Source organism: Rhinopithecus bieti, unplaced genomic scaffold (genome assembly GCF_001698545.2).
Source record: "Rhinopithecus bieti isolate Rb0 unplaced genomic scaffold, ASM169854v2 scaffold_23868, whole genome shotgun sequence".
Classification (NCBI taxonomy): Eukaryota; Metazoa; Chordata; class Mammalia; order Primates; family Cercopithecidae; genus Rhinopithecus; species Rhinopithecus bieti.
In genome coordinates this window covers 711,409-733,871 of record NW_016811202.1, presented here as the reverse complement: position 1 = coordinate 733,871, position 22,463 = coordinate 711,409, and the positions used below count along the sequence as shown (strand labels likewise).

The 22,463-nt window shown below is 40.6% G+C and overlaps 1 protein-coding gene across 8 annotated transcripts in view; it reads left to right on the top strand.

Moving 5' to 3' along the window:
• PAK1 (p21 (RAC1) activated kinase 1) overlaps positions 1 to 22,463 on the top strand; it is a 154,320-nt gene that overhangs the window by 57,207 nt on the left and 74,650 nt on the right. Inside the window, exon 1 of one of the 8 annotated variants that reach the window (XM_017893571.1) lies at positions 8,735 to 9,020. The exons of 3 other annotated variants lie outside the window; for them this stretch is intronic. The gene's annotated coding sequence lies outside the window, so the exon portion shown is untranslated. Of the gene's footprint in view, positions 1 to 8,734; positions 9,021 to 22,463 lie in introns of those variants that run through there. 4 more of the 8 variants (XM_017893569.1, XM_017893574.1, XM_017893575.1 and 1 more) reach the window with 4 other exon arrangements.

The window sequence follows — 22,463 nt, the reverse complement described above, 5'->3', positions numbered from 1 at the left end:
TGTCCTCCCCTCCCCAACTCCTCTTCACCCCACTATTGAGATCCACTGTTGTACACAAAACTTGCTGATGGTTTGGACCAAGGTGATAACAGTAAAGGTGATGAGAAGTGGTTGGACCGTGGATCTGTTTTGAAAGTAAAGTTGATAGAATTTGCTGATGGATGCTTGTGAGTGCTGATAGACAAAAAGTGGAGTAAAAAATGAATCAGATTCTTGGCTTAGCAACTGTAAGAGTAGAATTGCCATTTATTGAGGGGTAGGGGGGAGGAAACACCTGAAGGGGGAACAGAGTTTTGACCTGTTAAGTCTGACAATCAGTGACACAGCTTTGTCTCCTATTGTCTTTAAAAATGCTTTTCCTTTTGAGGGTAAGAACTAGGTCATGTCATCTTTGCATCCGTAGTGACAAGCATTGTGTCTGGCATGTAGAATATGTTCAATAAGTGGTGAATGAATGATGAGATTATTTGCTATTTCCAAGAAGGACCAAGCTATTTACTGTTTCCTAAACCACTCATACTTTTTTCTCGTTTGGCCCTTTGTTTTTGTGATTCACTCAAGGGAAATCTCAATATCGCTATGAAAATTTTACTCCTTCTTCAATACCAATCCAAATACTGCCTCTACCATGAAGCTTTTCTTAGTTCTGCAGGTATAATTAGTGTCTCCCTTCTCTGCACTTCTTTGCCTTGTTTGAAATTCAAGTATGCTTTGACTTATGACTGGTTGCTTTGACTTATGACTGACTGCCACTAAATAGATTTATTAGTACCTTTTTTCATTTCCATCTTTCTTTTGCTTGTTTCTTTACAGTGTTTTTGTAAGCTACTATTATTATTTATTTTATACTCCACCTCATATCAAGATCTAAGGTGCTCTAGATCATCATTACTGAAAGTATACTCCACAGAAAGTGACCTTAACAGGCACCTTACCATCTAATCACTACAAGAAAAAATGTCATTTCAGATGTTGTTTTAAATCCAACATCATCATTGTTGACTGATTTCCTTGTACATTTAACTGGTTGTGTCAGGAGATTTATAATTTTCACTTAGTACATATATTGTTTTAAAAGTTATTTGTGTTTTCTAAAGAACCCAATAAAAATAATCATTTTCAAATCCTTTAGGCACTTCAATCACACTATTCATCAGTTATAAACCATTAGATTGAAAGCTGTAGTCTCCAAACAAAACCAAATTTTTGAATGATTATTGATCATTCGCTTTTATAATAGAGTTAGCAGGAGTTGCTAACTCATATGCCTACAGAGGAGAGATAAGTGACGTAAAAAGGCCTGGTTAGGCTTAAGATGACTACAGAGACAAAACATTGCTGGCCAAGGTCCATGGCTTATAAGAATAATTTGTTAATTATTTACTTTGAAAACCAGAGGACTATTTAAATGAAAGGAGTTTATTGCACTTGAAATATGTTAACTGCTAACTTGTGTAACTTCAGCAAGTCATTTGAGATCTCCAAGATTTAATTTCTTTGAATGTACAGAGTCATCTCTAAAGTTGCTTTTACCTCATTTGATTCTGTTAGTAATAAATAAAACTGCTGGCATCTTACCAGTATGTCTCAATTTCATAAGTATTGTGTTTCATCAGAGGGAACTAAACTTAGCCAAGTTTCCTATAGCAGCAGCCACCATTGAAAGAGAGAGACATTGTATTAGCCAGCCAGTTAACTTTCGGTAACCAAACCAGTATTTGGTTATTCAGAACTGAAATCTAAAATAGATGATGTCTGAATTTGATTGTTCCTGCTGAAGATATTAGTGGTTCTGCCTAATACTGTACATAGACGTTTTGTTGTTTTGTCTACCTGATCCTATTTATTTTGTTCAGTCATTTTTCTAGTGCAGCACTTTTTAGTTTTGTATTTGCCAACTTCCCCTATTAGTGGTGATTTCCTGGAAACGTAGGCCATTTCTAGGTCATCTTTAATCCTCAAAACCTGGAACAGGCAAGAGCACATGACAGATGTTTGAAAAATGTTTGAAGAGATGGCATGCTTATTAGCTTTGTAGGTGACAAAAACTGAAAGAGAAAACTAATATTTAGATGAGTGAGCTTGGAACGATGGGCTGAAGCCAACAAGATGAAATTTAGGAGGAAGACAGCAAAGTTCTGCATTTTAAGTCTCAAAAGAAATGGCAACATATGGGCAGGCTGGAGGAGACTTAGCATGATGCTGTTCTTATGAAAATGGTGGTTTTGGCTGCTGAAGCTCAATGTCAGCCAAAGGCATTGCAGTGGATAAAAATCTAATGCAACTTCAGGCTGAATTATTGGAAGTATTAAGTACAGTTAAAGGAGGTGATAGTTCCACTATGTTTTGCAGGGGACAGACTGCACTTAGAGTATCATGTTCCCCTCGGGGTACCAGGCAGTAAGAGGATCATTGCAAACAGAACTCTATTTAGTGGAGGGTACTCTAGATCATCATTACTGAAAGTGTAGTCTGAACTGTTCCCAGCCCACAATGGGATAAGTGTAGAAATTGAAAGTACTTAGAAATCTTTATAGCAATTTGTCAGAGTAATTTTATGTGTAATGAATCTAATAAAAAGGAAGATGAACTTTATCTTGTATGTCTTTGTTTCTTTTTTTTTTGCTTGATAATTTTTTTATTTTAATAGACTTTATTTTTTAGAGTTTTAGTTTCTATAAAGAAAAATTGTGTAGAAAATGCAGAATCCGGCTGGGCGCAGTGGCTCATACCTGTAATCCCAGCACTTTGGGAGGCCAAGGCAGGTAGATCCCCTGAGGGTCAGGAGTTCAAGACCAGCCTGGCCAACATGGTGAAACCCCATCTCTACTAAAAATACAAAAAATTAGCCAGGCGTGGTGGCGTGCGCCTGTAATCCCAGCTACTCGGGAGGCTGAGGCATGAGGATTGCTTGCACTGGGGAGGTGGAGGTTGCAGTGAGCCCAGATCACGCCATTGCACTCCAGCCTGGGCAACAGGAGTGAAACTCTGTCTCAGAAAAAAAAAAAAAAAAGGAAATGCAGAATCCCTCTCTCCCTGTTTCCTCTATTATCACCATCTCATTAATGTAGAATTGATGAACCAATATTGATACATTATTATTGACTAAAGTACATAGTTTACATTAGGGTTTACTCTTTGGGTTGTATAGTTCTGTAGGTTTTGACAAATACATAGTGTGTGTATCCACCATTATAGTATCATACAGAATAGTTTTATACCCTAAAAATGCCCTGTGCTTCACCTGTTCATTCCTTAACCATTAACCCCAACCTTTCAAATACCTGGCAGCCACTTATCTTTTTACTATTTCTATAGTTTAGCCTTTTTCCAAATATCATGTAGTTGGAATCAGCCTTTTCAGACTGGCTTCTTTTACTTAGAAATCTACATTTTAGGTTTTTCCATATCTTCTTGTGGGTTGATAGTTCATTTCTTTTTTTACTGAATAATACTACATTGTATGACATACCACAGTTTATTCATTCAATCTTGAAGGATATCTCAGTCGCTTCCAGTTTTTAGCAATTCTGAATAAAACTGCAATAAACATTCATGAGCAGGTTTTTGTGTGAACATAGTTTTCAACTCATTTGAGTAAATACCTAGGAATACTATAATCACATAATGATGATTCAGTCAGTGATGGACCACATATATGATATAGCCATCATCACATATTAATGCAACATATTACTCATGTTTGTGGAGATGCTGGTGTAAACAAACCTACTGTGCTACCAGTCATATAAAAGTATAGAACGCATAATTATATGTATTATATAATGCTTGATAATGATGATAAATGACTCTGTTACTGGTGTATATATTTACTGTGCTTTTTGTTGTTATTTTAGAGTGTACTCCTACTTATAAAAAAAAGTTAACTGTAAAGCAGCCTCAGGCAGGTCCTTTGGGAGGTCTTCCAGAAGAAGTCATTGTTATCATAAGAGATGTCAGCTCCATGCATGTTACTGCCCCTAAAGATCTTCCAGTGGGACAAGATGTCGAGGTGGAAGACACTAATCTTGACAGTGGGACAAGATGTACAGGTAGAAGACACTAATATTGACAGTCCTGACCCTGTGTAGGTCTAGACTAAAGTGTGTGTTTATGTGTTAGTTTTCAACAAAAAGTTTAAAAGGTAAAAAAATAAAAATAGATAGGCGTGGTGGCTCACACCTGTAATGCGAGCACTTTGGGAGGCCGAGACAAGTGAATAGCTTGAACTCAGGAGTTGGAGACCAGCCTGGACAACATGGTGAAACTCCATCTGTACTGAAAATACAAAAATTAGCTGGGCATGGTGGCACATGCCTGTAATTCCAGCTACTCGGGAGGCTGAGGCACAAGAATTGCTTGAACCCAGAAAGTGGAGGCTGCAGTGAGCCAAGATCATGCCACTGTACTCCTATCTGGGTGATGGAGTTGAGACTCTATTATTATTACTACTACTACTACTAATAATAATACTACAAAGAATACAAAAAAGCATTAGAATAAAGCTATAAAGAAAATGTTGTTGTATAGCTGTACAGTGTGCTTGTGTCTTAAGCCAAGTATTAACTACAATAGAGTCAAATTTTTTTTTTTTTTTTGAGACAGAGTCTCGCTCTGTCGCCCAGGCTGGAGTGCAGTGGCCGGATCTCAGCTCACTGCAAGCTCCGCCTCCCGGGTTCATGCCATTTTCCTGCCTTAGCCTCACGAGTAGCTACAGGCGCCCGCCACCACGCCCGGCTAGTTTTTTTTGTATTTTTTAGTAGAGATGGGGTTTCACCATGTTAGCCAGGATGGTCTTGATCTCCTGACCTTGTGATCTGCCTGTCTTGGCCTCCCAAAGTGCTGGGATTACAGGCTTGAGCCACCGTGCCCGGCCAAGTCAAAATGTTTTAAAAAATTAAAAGTTTATAAAGTAAAAACTTATAGGAAGTTAAGATTAATTTATTAGTGAAGAAAGAAAAAAATTAAAGTTTAGTGCAGTCTAAACATATACTGTTTATAAAGTCTACCATAGTGTACAATAATGTCCTAGGCCTTCCCATTCACTTACTACTCACTCACTGGCTCACCCAGAGAAACTTCCAGTCCTGCAAGTTCCATTCATGGTAAATGCCCTTTACAGATGTACTGTTTTTTTTTTTGTTTGTTTTTTAAAATCTTTTATGGCGTATTTTTACTGTACTTTTTCTATGTTTATGTATGTTTAGATACATAAATACTATTGTGTTACAGTTGCCTAGTCTTCAGTACAGTAACATGCTATACAAGTTTGTAGTCTCGGAGCAGTAGTAGGCTATACCATATAGGCTAGGTGTGTAGTAGGCTGTACCATCTAGGTTTGTATGTGTACACTCTGTGATGTTCACATAACAATGAAATCACCTAATGACACCTTTCCCAGAATGTATGCCTGTCATTAAGTGACACATAACTGTATTTAGCTTTGTAAGAAATTCCTCAACTGTCTTCCAAAGTGGTTGTACCATTTTGCATTCTCACCAGCAATGAATGAGAGAGTTCCTGTTGCTGCATATCCCTATCACCATTTGGTGTTGTCAGTGTTTTGGATTTTAGTTATTCTAATAGATGTGTAGTAATACCTCATTGTTGTTTTAATTTGCAATTCTCTAATGATAAAAGATGCTGAGCATCTTTTCATACGCTTGTCATGTGTATATCTTCCTTGGTGAAGTGTCTGTTCAGATCTTTTGCCCAGCTTTTTTTTTCTGTAATTGGGTCACGTCTTATTGAGTTTTAAGAGTTCTATGTATATTTTGATACAAGCCTTTTATCAGATGTGTTTTCTCCCAGTCTATGGTTTGTTTCTTCATTCTCTTAACACTGTATTTTGCAGAAATTTTAAATTTTAATCAAGTCTAACATGTCAGTTTTTTTCTTTCATGGATCTTGCTTTTGGGGCTATATCTAAAAAGTCATTGCCAAACCCAAGGTCATCTAGATTTTCCCCTACATTATATTTTAGACATTTTAGTTTTGCATTTTGCAAATGCAATGGTCTGTGATCCATTTTGAGTTAATTTTTGTAAAAAGCATAAAGTCTGTGTCTGGGTTCATTTTTTTGGATGTGGATGTCCAGTTCTAGCACAATTTATTGAAAAGACTGTCCTTTCTTCATTGAATTTCCTTTTCTCTTTTACAGTCAGTTAACCACATTTGTATGGGTCTATTTTGGGCTATTTACTTCAATTCCACTGATCTGTTTATCTATTTTTTCGTTAATACCACATTGTCATTATCACTGTAGCTTTATAGTAACTCAGTCTTCCAATAGATATCAATATAGTTATATCTATAAAAATATATTGCCTAGGCCACATCCCAGACCAACCGAGTCAGAATCTCTGCTGGGACTCTAGTATATTTACACATATTTAAAGCTTTCCAGGTTATTCTGGTGGACAGGGAGAATTGAAAGCCACCATACTAAACCATAAAATCATCAGCTCCTGGAAGATGTGGTTCTGTTCACTGATGTGTCTATCCCCAGTGACTTGCACAAGATGCTTAAATAGTTGTTGAATGAACAAACGAGTAAAAGAACTGGGAGTATTTATCAAAGAACTGGGAGTATTTATCTTGGAGAAGAGAGAAAGTGGAGGGGCATAATAAATTAGCTTACATACATACATAGTTGCAAGCCTTTAATGTGACCTGCCCTGGAGGACGTTGCTCCTGGAGCAGAATTAGAAATTTACAGAGAGCCACCTGGCTGAATGTGAGGAAACACTGCCTCATAGTGCTAGTGGAAAGTGAGCTCCTCATTCCTGCAAGTATTTCAGAAAAGCCTGGAAGACCATCCAAAGGGGATGCTGCATGGAGTGGGAAGTTGAGTAAGGTAAGTTCCTATGATTATTGATTATTAGTTTGAAAAGCTGTGTCTAAGGCAGAGGACTACTTCTGGCTCTCATTCACCCTGTGTAAATTGGGATGAAGGACATGGTGTGGGGTTAAAAAAAAATCTTAAAATGACTCTGAAGCTGAATCCTCAGACTACAGCAACTCTCCGAGTCTCTATTATTGACCAATTCTTTTTTTTTTTTTCCTTTTTCTTTTTTTGAGATGAGTTTCGCTCTTGTTGCCCAGACTTGAGTCCAGTGGTGCGATCTCGGCTCACTGCAACTTCCACCTCCCAGGTTCAAGGGATTCTCCTGCCTCAGCCTCCCGAGTAGCTGGGATTACAGGTGCCCGCCACCACCCAGCTAATTTTTTGTATTTTTAGTAGAGACAGGGTTTCACCATGTTGGCCAGGCTGGCCTTGAACTCCTGAGCATTTACCAGATGTGTGGTCTTGGGGAAGTCACTGACTTCTTTCACCCATTGTATTCTGTTTTCCACCAAGTTCTGCTGCTGCTTCTTCCAAGCTGTGTCTTTAGAAAATATGCTTGCTTCTTTTTGCATTATCTTACAATATGTTAGTCTAAATCATTACCATTTTCTGTTGCCTGAACCTCTGAGAGAATTTATTATCTTGTTTCTTATTTCCACTCCTACACCCTTTCTCCGCTGAACAGCCAGTGATCTTTTAAAAAATGTAAGTCAGAGTTTGTCATCCTGCTTTCAAACCTTTCAAAGCCTTCCCACTGATAAAACTTGGAACAAAAGCCTAACTCCTAATTATGACCCGAAAGGCACCACGTAATCTGACTTCTGTCATGCCTCTTAAGAGCAAGGTTTGGGAGGGGGAAGAGTGAGGTAATACTACCTCCTAGGGAGCATTTGCAAATGTGTGAAGGTGTGTTTTATTGTTTCAGTAATTGGGAGGCACTACTAGAGGCACCACTAGTCTGGGCCATGTTGGTAAATGTTCTATAATGTGTTGTTCAGCTCAGGTTCCATCACAATGCCTGATACACAATAGTTGGTTAAAAAATATTGTATGAGCCCTGGACATTTTCCCTGGACCTCCGTTTTGACATATGTGAATTGGTATAGTGCCTACTTCATAAGGTTGTTTTGAGAGAGACATAACATTTATAAAGTACCTGGTACACGGTAGTTCTTAATAAATGGTAGCAGTGGCCAGGTGTGGTGGCTCACGCTTGTAATCTGCAGTTTGGGAGGCCGAGGCAGGAGGATTGCTTGAGAACAGGATTTGAGACTAGCCTGGGCAACATGGCAAACCCCATCTGTACAAAAAATACAAAAATAACGGGGTGTGGTGGCAGGTACCTGTAGTCCCAGCTACTTGGGAGGCTGAGGTGGAAGGATCACCTGAGCCTGGGAAGGTCAAGGCTGCAGTGAGCCAAGATCCAACCACTGCACTGCAGCCTGGGCACACAGCAAGACTCTGTCTCAAAATGATGATGATGATGATGATGATGATAATAATAATAATAATAATGTAGCAGCTGCAGCTGCTGTGCTTTCTTTGCTTAGAAGCAGTTATAGGGGCCCACCTAGCGTTCTTCCTGGAGCATTAGAATTAGAACCTGGCACGTTTGGGGAGGGGGGAGGTGTATCTCTTTCCCTGAGGCCTAATGTGAATCCTAGGTCTGACCTGAGGAATCCTAGAAGAGACTCCTCTATACTCAGCTGTAGAAACTAAGGCACAGAGGAGCTCTGGTTGTCTTCCTTGACTCTGGAGCTCACACAGGATTCTGACAAGCCCTGGAAAACCTGGCCCTGGAGAGAGATTACCTCCTGCTGGAGACTGGGTGGGGAGAATAGCTGAGACGGTGGGAAGATAGCCGTCTCCCCGCCCTCAGCTCTGCTTTGCAGAAAAGGAGAAGCGCGCGGCTTCCTCCCGCCTCCTTCCCTCCTTTCTTCCCCCGCCCCTTCTGTTTCGCCAACCCCGACGCGGCGCCTTCGCTGCCGCCCTGCGAGGGCGCGAGCGTGCTGCACCTCGGGAGCTGCCGGCTAAGCTGCCAGGAGCCCAGCCCAGCCGAATCGAGCGGAGCCGGTGGAGCAGGGGCCTTGTGGGTACCCGGCTGGGCAGGGAGAGGTGCGGCTCTGCTACGGAAACAATCTCCAGAGATGCCGGGGCCAGCCTTTCCCACCAGGTAATGCCGGCCCTGCCTGGGGCTCCCCTAGCTGAGTCGGGTTCTGAGGGATCTTATCTGGCTTTCGGAGAATGGTGACACGGGATCCAGTAGATTTTGAGGGGTGTCTTACTTTCCTCTTACCTTAAGGGACCTAAATGAGAGAAGGGCCTGAGGGTGGAACCTTTAGGTGAGCCCACCCAAGACTAGGCCTGCACTGGAATCAGAGCTCTGCCCAGGGAAGGGTGTGAAGGGGAAGCTGCGCCTTTGGGGAACTGCTCTGCCTCAGAAGCTCTGCTCCTTTGCAAGCCCCCTTCTACTTGGTGGCCAAGGTGGTGCTTTCCTCTGCTTTGGCTTAGTCGCTGGCCTGCTGGGACTGTGGGGGCTTTTCTCTGTTAAGAGGTTGAATGAACTGGGAGGGAGGAGACTGGGGGGACTGGTCCTGTTCAGACATCCTCTGTGCTTGAGTTGCCCTATGTGTGCAGTGAAGGACTTGACATTGTTTGTTACTTTGGCTTTTCCAGACCGTCAAACCATCTTTTGGAAAGGTGAGCTGGTTTAAAGTGCTAAAATGGGCTGCAGAGATATCCCTCCCTCAACACTGTAGAAGAGAGGAGAACTTGGGAAGTAGACTTTGGTATCCTGTCTTCCAGCCAGCCTTTCGAATGGCATCTTGCTGGTTCTTCAGGGGCAAAGCAAAGACTGAGAATGCTGATGCTTATTTTAGTGTGGTGCGTAGGTGTGTTAGGTGTAGGGAGGTAGGGTTGGAAAGTAGAAGGTCAAGGTATGTTAATGCTTCTAAACTGGCCAATTTTTCTGTCCTTAGATATAAAGTTGCTTTAAACTAGACTCTCTTCTCTGGAGCCCCTTCCTTATTCTGCTAAGTTAATGACAGATGTGCCTGTGGTAATATCTTAATCACTATAATTCCTTCCTTCTTTATTACCTGGCACCAAGAAGCTCATGTCAGGCCTGATAATAACCTACTTTGATTATTTTGGACCTCTTTCCTCCCCCTAGTTTTTTCATGACTCTATGTCTTCCTCTCCTCGCTTTTCTATTTCCTCCTCCTGATCATTTTTCCTGCCCCCTGCCTACCTTTTCTCCTGCCATCCCTTTCACCCTTCCTCCTCCCCTCTTGCTTCCCCTTTTGTATTTCTCCCCCTGTGTAGCCAGTTTTCCTTCCCTCTCTTGGATCCTCCCCCTCTTGATTAGGCTTTCTTCTCTTTTCAAAAATTTTTGGTTAAGCTTTCTCATTATTCGTAGGTTACTGGTTTGTAGAGACCTTTTCTGTGTTTGTGAGGTCCAAACGTTGTTTTCTACCCAACTCACCTGCTTCTAGCTTTTACCTCCAAATTTTATCTTCCCCAGGTACCATTCTCTCTCTTTACTGCCTCTGTGCCTTGCTTTGGGCCTGCCAAGAAGCACTTGCTCTTCCTGCATTTGTTTCCTATCTTTTCTGGTGGTGGTGGGGCAGCAGGTAGGCAGTAGGGAATAAGCAAGATGGGAAATGGGGGGCCTGAGTGGGAGGAGAGCAAGAATGTCAAGTAGTGCTGGGCAGAGGCTCAAGTTCCCTTTAGTGAGATAAGTGACTGGGAGGACCAGAAACTCTGGCAGCTGTGAGATGGCTGTGGAGGAAAGGAGGTAGCTCAGGGAAGAAGAGGGAGGATAGCAGGGATGGGTTGGAGGGACAGGAGGAGGAGGCCTGGAGGAGAAGACAGTGCTCTTTTGAAGAAGACAGTGGCCTGGACAAGATAGGGGTTATTTGGGGTAGGGCTGTGTATAGAAAAAGAAAGATTATAGTCTGGGAAAGGGGACTGTATAGGTTAATAATCTTCCCCTTTGATTACTGGCTTTTTGAACTGATTTCTACTCAGCAAATTTTTTTTTAGTTAAAAAATTTGAAAGAATTTACCATGTTTATCATGTTTAAAGTGTAGAGTTCAGTTTCAGTAAGTACATTTATATCTTTTTTTCCCCCTTCATCCTCCTCACTCCTTTTCCTGGCCTTTGGTAACCACCAGTCTACCCTGTATCATCATGAGATCTACTTTTTTACCTCCCACATATGAGTTAGAACATGTGATACTTGTCTTCCTGTACCTGGCTTTTTTTTAATCTGAAAAAATGGCCTCCAGTGTCATCCATGTTGCTGCAAATGACAGGATTTTATTCTTTTTTATGGCTGAATAATATTCCATTGTACTTAACTGTACAGTTCAGTTTCAGTAAGTACATTTATATCCTTTTTTCCCCTTCCTCCTCCCTACTCCCTTTTCTGGCCTTTGGTAACCACCAGTCTACTCTGTATCATCATGAGATTCATCTTTTTACCTCCCACATAAACATTTACCATGTTGGGGTAAATGACAGGATTTCATTCTTTTCTATGGCTGAATAATATTCCGTTGTGTGTATATATGCATATATATATGTATACATTTTCATTTTGGCTGTTATAAATAGTGCTACGGTGTTCATGGGAGTACGATATCTTTCATATATTGATTTGCTTTCTTTTAGATATATACTCAATAGTGGAATTGCTGAATCGTATGGTTGTTCTATTTTTAGTTTCTGAGGAACCTCCATGCTATTCTCCATAGTGGCTCTACTTATTTACATTTTCACCAACAGCATATGAGGGTTCCTTTTTCTCCCCATCCTTGCCAGCATCTATTATTGCCTGTCTTTGTCTTTTTCTTTTCTTGAGACAGGGTCTTGCTCTGTTGCCCAGGCTGGAGTGCAATGGTATGATCATAGCCTACTGTAGCTTCAACCTCCCAGGCTCAAGCAGTCTCCTACCTCAGCCTCTGAAGTAGTTGGGACTGCAGGCACATGCCAGCATGCTGGCTAATTAAAAAAAAAAAATTTTTTTTTAGAGGTGTGGTCTCCCTATGTTGCCCAGGGTGGTAGTGAACTCCTGGACTCAAGTGATCTACCTGCTTTGGCCTCCCAAAGTGTTGGGATTATAGGCATGAGCTATCGTGCCCAGCCTTTGCCTGTCTTTTTGATATAAGCCATTTTAACTGGAGTGAGATGATGCCACATTATGGTTTTGATTTGCATTTCTCTGATGTTAGTGATGTTGAGCATTTTTTTCATGTACCTGTTGGACATTTGTATGTGTTGTTATGAAAAATGTCCATTCAGATCTTTGCAAGTTTTTAAACTGGATTACTTGGGGTTTTTTTGCTATTTAGTTGTTTGAGCACCTTATGTATTCTGGTTATTAATCCTTTGTCAGATGGATAGCTTACAAATATTTTCTTCCATTTGGTGGGTTGTCTCTTCACTTTGTTAATTAACAAAATTTTTGTGAGCTCTGTCCTTAAAGTCGGGGAGTTAGAAGGAAAGCAGAGATGAGAATGACAAAGTTGCTGTTTTATTGACACTCACTGTCAGAATGTGGAATGTGTGTGTGTGTGTGTGTGTATTTATATATATTTCTCCATAGTGGCTCTACTAATTTACATTTTCACCAACAGCATATGAGGGTTCCTCTTTCTCCCCGTCCTTGCCAGTATCTATTATTGCCTGTCTTTTTCTTTTTCTTTGCTTGAGACAGGATCTTGCTCTGTTTCCCAGGCTGGAGTGCAATGGTACGATTATGGCCTACTGTAGCTTCAGCCTCCCAGGCTCATTATGGTAATTATGGTACTAGGTTGGTGGGGATACAAAAATTAAAACTGGCCTCAGTTGCTGCCCTCAAATGCAGGTCAAGGAATGTGGAAGCTCATGTGGTAAGTATTGTAGAAGGAAGCACAAGGGGCTGTAATAATGTAGAAGAGGGCACTTTTGATTTAGCAAGACAGTGGCAGAGCTAGGACCTAAACTTAAGTCTTCTCTGAAGGTGATATCTATTCTCTTATATCCTATTATCTCCTGAGGTTGTGTATACATACAGTGTAAAGGAGTTTTCCTGTCTCCTCTTTTCTGCCTACTTTTGGGGGGAGACTCTAGGTACTGCTGACATGAAAAAAAGAACAATCCCATGTGGCAGGTCACTGTGCCATGGCCAAACAAACACTCATTACCTTGCAAGGGAAACAGACTTCGTCCCTGTTAACTTCTGGCTTGAGGCCACTTGGGTGACTATGTGCTGAGCTCCCTCTATGAGTCATTTGATCTCTTCCTTCCTTTCCTCCCTGTTCCATTTTCTTAAATTCAATTTCTGGTGGGGTGTAGAGTCCAGAGACCAGATGTAGCTAGGCTAGGTATTTTTACTTCCACTGGCCTCTATAGAATAGGGATTTAACACCTCATATGGTTGGTGAGGATCAGATGAAATCATGAATGTGTGAAAATGCTTTGTAAAGTGCCATATAGATGTTATTGTGGTTGTTCCCGAATGCATTTTCAAGCTGTGAAAAAATGCTCAGATGCTATAGCCTGAAAGCCTAGGGTTGCCACTGACAGGCAAGAATAGACATCAAGATTTACTAGACCCTTTCTCTGCCCTCGAAAGACTCACAGACTAATAGGAGAGGATTAAGCCTCAATCCTCAATGAGTAAAGGAAAAGGAGTGGGGTAGATAGGGCTTTAGGACTGATAATGAGCTTCATGGTCAAACAGAGACCATGAAGTATGTGCTTTATTTAAAGTCGAACAGATAGTAGGTGGCAATTATAAAAGATACTTTTAGTGACTTCTTATGATGTAACAAAAAAAGGGGAGGGGGGACTTAAAAGTAGATTGACTTCAGTTCAAATCCTGGTTCTACCACTTACTGTTACCTGATTTTAATATTTTAAGCTTCATATATAAAATGGAAGATATTTATGCCTACTTTGAAGGGTTATTATAAAGCTTAAAATAATCATATAAAAAAGAAAAAATAATAATTATATAGTAGGCACTTAATAGCTGTACTTATTCTACAAGTCCCCTGACTCCTAGGCTATTAAGTGCCCCTCTTCTGGATTCATGCAGCACCTATGTCTTTCCTCTCACCACTCAATAGTGGCAGTTACCATATTGTATTGTTACTGTGGTTAATGTGTCTGCCTTTCCCATTAGTCTGTGAGATTTTTGAGGGCAGAGACAGGGTCTAGTAAATTTTGGTGTCGATACTGGGTGTCTACTCTTTTTTTTCCTTCGAGATAATGTCTCTCTCTGTCGCCCAGCCTGGAGTGTAGTGGAGCAATCTCAGCTCACTCACTGCAGTCTTGACCTTTTGGCTCAAGCAAACCTCCCACCTCAGCCTCCTGAGTAGCTGGGACTACGGGTGCATGCCACACACCTGGCTAGCTTTTGTATTTTTTGTAGAGACAGGGTTTCACCACATTGCCCAGGCAGATCTCAAACTCCTGAGCTCTGATGATCCACCCACCTCAGCCTCCCCAAAGTGCTGGGATTACAGGCATGAGCCACCGTACCTGGCCCTGAGTGCTTACTCTTGCCAAGCCCTGTTTAGTTGCTGAGTATACATTGGTAAGCACAGCAGACTTACAAAAGCATACCGTTGCTCCTTTACAAAGCTTATCATTTATTGAGGGAGATGTATAATAAGTAAACGAATATAATTACAACTCATGATGATGCTGTGAAAACCAAGAGTTCCATTTGGTCTTGTTAGATTTAAGGTACTGATGAGAAACGCAGGTGGAGTTGTCTAATAGATGGTTTTTAGGCTGAAAGAGAGCTGTTTGGTCTAGAGATCAAAACTTGGGCATCATCAACGTATTAATATGTAAAGCCATGAGAATGGAGGAAATAATCTTGGGGAAAGTGTAGTGTATCAGTAAGGAAGGTTCTGAGCAACGAAGGTCCCAAGCCTTGAATGTGTGGATGATAGCTGGAGAAGGAGGATTATGCAAAGGAGATAGGAGTAGACAGAAAGATAAAAGGGAAGCCAAGTGAGTGTACTTCCCTAGAAGCCAAGAAAGTAGAGTATTTGCAAGAGAAGAGAGGTCAATTACATTTAATGCTGCCAAGATACTGAGTAATGTGAGGACAGAAAAATAAGCATTTATTTTGGCAAGATGGGGATAACTGATAATCTTGACAAGACTGCTTTTGATGAAATGGTAGATTGTTAGTTGGCAAACAGAAGGGGAGGAAGTGGAGATAGTTTAAGTAGACAGTTGTTCTGAGAAGTTTTGCTACGAAGGGGAGCAGAGAAATAAGTGGTATTTGGAGGAGGATGTGGGTATCAAGGGAAAGGTGTGTGTGTGTGTCTGTCTGTCTGTCTTTGAATAGGAGACACCAGAACTTGTTTATATTCACCCAATATTTCTCAGATCAGTCCAGAAATTTAGATATCATCTTAATTTTTCCTTTTTTTAATCACATCTTTAACCCATTTGACTGTACCTTCAAAATGTATCTGCCTTTGAATTACTTCTTTCCCCCTATTGCCAATCATCAAAGCCACCATTAGTTCTCACCTGGATTATTGTAATGACTCCCTAATGGTATCTCCACTTCTGCATTGTTCCCCTGCAGCCTATTCTCCTCTGCTGCTAGAGTGGTCTATTTAAAAACATAAATCAGATCAGTGCTCAAAACCCATCAGTGTCTTTCCACATTTGCTGCAAAAGCCAAATGTATTGTGGCCTGTAAAGTTCCACACAGTCTGACCTCTGGTTACATCTCTGATCTCAGTCCCTTACCACAATTCTCTTTGTTTACTCAACTTTAGCCTTGCCAGTCTTTTTGCTGTTCTACATGCCCAGTATATTCTCATCTAAGACATTTGTACTTATTACTCCCTCTGCTTAAAATGCTTTTCCAGATATTACTATGATTTGCTGTCTCATTTAGTTGAGGTCTTAAGTAACTTTCTCAGAGAAGCCTGTCTTGATTATCTTCTCTTATGTACCATGCCCCATGCATGCCCCTCCCCCTAATAGTCACACATACGCATAGACTTGCTATTGTGTATTTATTTGTGTATTTCTCTGTCTGCATCTCTTACTAGACCATAAACTCTAAGAGCACAAGGCCTTTCTCTTATTCAACTGGATTAGTATTGGTACTTTGTAGATGCTCAATAAATGTTTGTTGAATGACTGAATATATCTAACAGAGAGGGAAAGGTTGACATAGCTGAAATAGCAGATTATATCAGGTGAGAGGGAGTGAAGAAATACAGGGATAAGAGAGAATTGGCTCTGGATGAGAGGAAGAACACCTCCTTCATTGTAACTGGAAGGAAGAAGGAGAACATGGATGCAGATACAGGGAGGCACATAGATTTGAGGGTAGGAAGATGTAGTTCTTCTGCCAAGATTTCTGTTTTCTCATTGAAAGTAAGCTCATTGGCTGGGTGCAGTGGCTCACGTCTGTAATCTCAGCACTTTGGGAGGCCGAGGTGGGGGATCATCTGAGGTCAGGAGTTCACGACCAGCCTGGCCAACATAGTGAAACCCGGTCCCTACTAAAAATAAAAAGTTAGCCTGGTGTGGTGGTGGGCACCTGTAGTCCCAGCTACTCGGGAGGCTGAAGCAGGAGAATCACTTGAACCCCCGAGGCAGAGGGTGTAGTGAGCTGAGATTGTACCACTGTACTCCAGCCTGGGTGGTAGAGTGAGACTCCATCTCAAAACAAAAAAAGAAAAAAAGGAAAAAGAAAAGAAACTAAGCTCATTAGCTAAAGGGAAGGGCTAGTGGAAAATCCTGTTGAATTCCCATTTGAGGTAGGGTAATCATATGTAGGAAAGTGTCTCAGCCTATTTTGTGTTGCTATGATAGAATACCACAGACTAGGCAATTTCTAAAGAAAGGAAACATATTTCTTAAAGTTCTAGAGCTGGGAAGTCCAAGGTACCTGCATCTGGTGAGGGCCTTCTTGCCATGTCATTCCATGGTAGAAGGTGGAAGGGCAAGAGAGCAAGAGTAACAAGGGAAGGGGGGTGAACTCATCCTTTTGATCAGGAACCCACTCTCTTGATAACTAATTTACGCCTGTGATAATAACATTAATCCATTCATGAGGCTAGAGCCCTTATGATCCAATCACCTTTTAAAGATCTCACCTCTCAACAGTTGCAGTGAGGGTTAAGTTTCCAATACTTGAACTTTGGGGGACACATTCAAACCAAAGCAGAAGGTAATCATAACTTTCAAGTGAAAGCGGTTAACTGGATTTTGTAATGTTCTCTAGGACATTTGGCTGCTTCAGTATAATGACAGTTGGGAGAAAGTTGAGTTCAACTATCCCAAAGCTGGGATTTTGCCAGTTAAATTTTGGAAAAGGAGAGAAGGGCAAGGTGTTGATAGTTTTTGATGTTTGAGTAATTTTGATGGACCATGATTAGATAAAGAGAGAGAAAAAGGCAGGGGACTGCTGGATAGTTTATTGGAGCTCAAAAATAAGTCTAGGAATTGTGGAAATTCTTGAGTAAGTGCATGGATAGGAGGTTGTATCTGAAGCATATATGATTCATTCTAGATATTGGAATTGTTGCACATTTTGGTGATAAGATCCCAGGTATAATCATGAGAGTATTGGCTAACTTGGACTGTAGGTCAGAAAATGGAGTGACTAGGGTGTTGACATGATCATCATTGTGGCTGTTGAAGTCACCTAGAATGATGACTAGAGGGGTTCAGAAGAAGACTGAACCAGGAACTAAAGCCTTTCAGTAGGAGTGACCAGAAAGTGATTAGTAGGCTGCAAAGACGTGTGATAGCAGCCAGTGGAAGCTACTCAAAGGAAAATATAGGTTTTTACAAGAGGGAGAGAAAGACATAGTTTGGAAATGGCACTGAAAATTAAGGACAACACTGATAAGTAGGGTGTAAGAGGGAAAACAGCCTCCAGTTGAGAGAGCTTCTAGAGAATGCTCTTCCTCAGGGCATAGCCAGATTTCTTTTAAGGTAAAGGAGCAGAGGAGTGTTAGCCAGTGGCAAATGGGAAGTTCCAGAGGGAATACTGGAAAGGTTTCAGAGTCAGGACAGGGGGAGGGAATTTGGTCAGGTTAGAGGGTTCACAGAAAAGGTTGGAGATGAGAGTTTGAGTGATCATGGATGACTGAAGTAAATGAAAACTGTAGGATTGATTGATTGATTTAGTCCTAATTACTTTTTAGAGGAGGGAGACAATCCCATTTTCATGCTATGGTTTTTGACACTTTGAGATAAACTATTCCATTGAGGCAACATGTAGCAATGTGGGAAATCAGAACATGTTCATGCAGAGGTTGGCTGGAAGGTCAACCAACTAGGAGACAGTACAATAGATTCCGTTGTTTCCTGGGAGGTTGAACAGAGTGGCCCCTTTATGGTTCCTTCCAGCTCTCAGATTATAAGGGCCTCAACTTTATCATTGCAGGTCATCCAATGGGAGGTTTGGAGGTTTGAAGTTTAAATTTGAATTTTTGCCTTAATCATTGGGAATAACTCAACTGGGGTTGCAGATTAGGAATTTCCCAAGATAGTAGGCAGAGGATTATAAGACCTGTAAGTACTGGTTTCTGGAAGTAACTCTAGTGACTGTCTGCAAGGTGGTAGGAGTGAGGAAGTTGCGTAGGTGTGGATGGGAGTGGGGGAGGATTAGAGGTACAGAGCCAGCCTAAGAGAACTTTAGTCTCTCACTCTAAATTTCTCTGGCCTTTCCACTTCACTTTGCTGCCTCTCATTCTTCTCTAATTGTAGGAAGCCTCCCAGATACAGTCACTTGTTCATTCTGTCTCAAATTACATAATTAGTGAGTGTAGAAAGAGAGTTTTCAAGAGAATAATCAGAAGCTAGTAATGTTTTTATCACTCATTTAGTGATCTTAGGTAAATTGCATATCCCTATAGGTTCCAGGTTCCCATAAAATAAAGGTTTTATTTTATAAAAATAAAACTGGCTGGTTCTTCAGGATCCTTTTAGCTCCTGTGTTTTTTCTGCTAATCCAGGCTGCCTTAGTCAGTGAACCTTGGCTGATTACCAGGTGTGTAACAGCTCAGCCTGGGGATGTAGAGATTAAACAAGCTTCAGTTTTTTCCCTTGAGTTATTCATGGCCTGGTGAGGACAAGAAGCATGGATTATGGTTGATATGATGAAATTTGGAAATTGTTGCATAGAAGTACATATAAAATGCTGTTACATTTCGGGAGCAGAAGTAGTGGGATCTGTTAAATTTGGGGGAAAGATAGAGATGAGGGGCTTCTGTGAAGGTTGCATAGGGGAAGTGAGTCAGGTTGGGTCTTGAAGAATGAGTAGGAGTTTGTTTGGCAGACAAGTTGGGACATTTTAGGCAGAGAAAACAGCATAGGCAAAGGCAGGAACATGAAAGCTTAGTAAGCTAGAATGACATGTTTAGGAAATAGTAGAGATGAAACTAGAAATATAAGTGGGGGAAGGGAACAAATATTTATTGAACATTTATTTTGTGCCAGGCAGCGTGCTAGGTGCTTTTATATATGCTTGTTAATTCTCATGATAACTCTATAAAGTAGGTAGTCTTGTTTGTGTTTTACATAAAGGGAAACTGAGGATCAGAAAGTAAAGTAGCTTTCCTAACTGCCCAGAAACAGCCAACAGTTTTCCTCCCTGCTGCTCTAGCAGTTGTTGCTAAACCAGAGCAAGTGGCCGGGCTGCATAGTGGGAGTATCTTTGACATGTTAGAAGGACATCCCTCAGCAAATTCAAGACTGCGGCATTCCGGTCCCCTGCCAAAGAAAACCTCCTGGCACAGTATAATTAAAGATCAGATTCTCATAACCAGGCCTCAAGGGCATACAGTACTCCCCAGTTCTGGATGGAGTGTTGATCATGCCAGTTGCAGCTGCTGTGGGCTGTTTGGACTAAGAAGTGTGATTAGTATATGGAACAGGTTTTATTTCTTCTCGAGTTAATATTCGAGGTTATCTAGTCCTTTCCTTTGCCTCTAGAGTCAACAGTGTAGTGTGGTATAGTGGTTCTATCACCACACAGGCCTAATTTCAGGTTCCTGCCTCTGCTGCCCACTAGCTGTATGGCCCTGGGTGACTGGCAGCATCTTTGAAACTTTGCTTCTTCTTCTGACTTGTTTACTGTTCTTCATGCATAGCTTGTCAAACAGTAGGTGATGAATAAATATTTGCACTGATGAATGAGAAAAATGATACCAGATAGACTTCTAAGTTTTCTGTAAACTCCAAAGTGTGATCTAATGTTACTGATTATTAAAACAGCCCCTAAATAATGCTAAAATCCTAGTTGTAAAAATGGTTAATCCTGAAGGTTTTCTGAGGAAACTGTTTCTAGAATTTTAGCAACTCTATTAGGCAGTGTAGAAGACTCTCTTAAACTCCAGGTCTTATTGTGTGACTTGGACTAAGCACCAGAATTCATTTATCTTCTCTGGTGCTTAGTCCCACTGTGTGAACTCAAGGCATCACTGAGTCCTCAGTGCAGATGGGTAGCAGATGGTCTCCTCCTCCATGCAATACCTCTTTTCTCATTGTCATCTCTCCACAGCCTTGTTTTTTAATTAAAAGCCCCATCTTTTATTTTTAACATGGGCCATTTATTGCACAGTTCTAGAGCTGTTTAGAATGGACCATTTTTCTGACTAGTGCTCTATGTGGTGCATAAAAGACCTGCTGTGATCTGCACTGTTCCACTTTTTCAGTCTCCCATTTTATTCTTTTATGTTGCGTTCTGCCACACTGTACTCTCACATTTGTGTTATTCTGTGGTCTAGATGCATTTGCCATCATCTTTCTCCATGAAAATCACTCATTTATTGTCTCTTTTCTTTGGGCCAAGCACTATATACTAATGCCTGGACCTACCCCAGACCAATTAAATCAGCGACTCTAGGGGTGGAGTTCAAGCATTAATGTTTTCCTCCTCAACATTTTATTAGGAAAAATTTCAAAATTGAAAGAATCTTATAGTGAGTACCTGTGTACCCACCACCTAGATTCTCCTTCCTACTATTTTTTCATATACTAACTTTATCATATGCATTATATATTGACATGTATATTATGTTATATCCCTGTTCATTAATCTTATTTCTTAAAAATGCATTTGAAAATAAATTGCAAATATTAATATACTTCTCCCCGAGCACTTCAGCACTGGTGTTAAACTTCAGCACCAGTGAGCTTTAAGAAAAAAACTCACAGGGGATTCTAATAGCCTAGAGTTAAAAACCACTAGTCTGACCTATTTGTTCTTTAAGCTGCTACTCTGAATACCACCTCTTTTCTGAAACTTCACTGATCACTCATATTCAATTTAACCTTTCTTTCATGTGTATTTGAACATTTTACTGTTTGTACTGTTCTACAGCACTATTCACAATTGACCTGGCATCGTGGTTTTCTAGGGACCGCCTTCTGCTAACTACATGGTGATAGCCTCTAGGGTCAGGTCATATTTTATTCATTATCTATCTGTCTATCTACCTATGTGTCTTCTTTCATCTATTTATTCTTGGTTTCTAGCATATATAGCACCTTACATATTTGTATATGTATTTTTTTATATGTAAGGTGAACTGCACTTGAACTGCATTTGAATGAAGAACCTGCAGCTGCAGCAAAAGGTGTATATAACTTTCATATGTGTTTACTTACATATTCTGTGTTTTTTTTTTGATTGGAGGAATAAGAATTCATTTATCATTTCTGGTACTTAGGGTAGACTTTTAGTAAAAGTCAAGTCTAGCCCAAATGTGCTAATAATATTTTTATATTTGCCATTGGCTAGATTTGACTAAACTAATCATAAATTAGAAGTAGCAGAACACAAAGGGGCTAGAATTACCTCAAGAACAGTATAGTTGGAAAATCCTTTGGCAGAGAGTTTAAAGATGAGGTCTGATAAAACAAAACAAAACAAAACAAAAACAAAAACAAACTAAAAATAGACCTACCTTATGATCCAGCAATCCCATGGCTGGGTATCTACCCACAGGAAAGGAAATTAGTATATTGAAGAAATACCTGCACTCCTGTTTGTTGCAGCACTGTTCCTGATAGCTAAGATTTGGAAGCAATCACAGTGTCTATTTACAATTGAAAAAATAAAGAAAATGTGGTACATATGCACAATGGAGTACTATTCAGCCACAAAAAAGAATGAGATCCTGTCATTTGCAACAACATGGATGGAACTGAGGATCATTATCTTAAGTGAAATAAGCCAGGCACAGAAAGACAAACATCACATGTTCTCACTTATTTGTGGGATCTAAAATCAAAACAATTGAACTAATGGACATAGATAATAGAAGGATGGTTACCAGTGGCTGGAAAGGGTAGTGGAGGGCTAGTGGAAAGCAAGGATGGTTAATGGGTACAAAAAAATAGAAAGAATAAATAAGACCTATTTTTTGATAGCACAGCAGGGTGACTATAATCAATAATAACTTAATTGCACATTTAAAATAACTAAAAGAAGGCGAGGCGCGGTGGCTCAAGCCTGTAATCCCAGCTCTTGGGGAGGCCGAGACGGGTGGATCATGAGGTCAGGAGATCAAGACCATCCTGGCTAACATGGTGAAACCCCGTCTCTACTAAAAAATACAAAAGTCT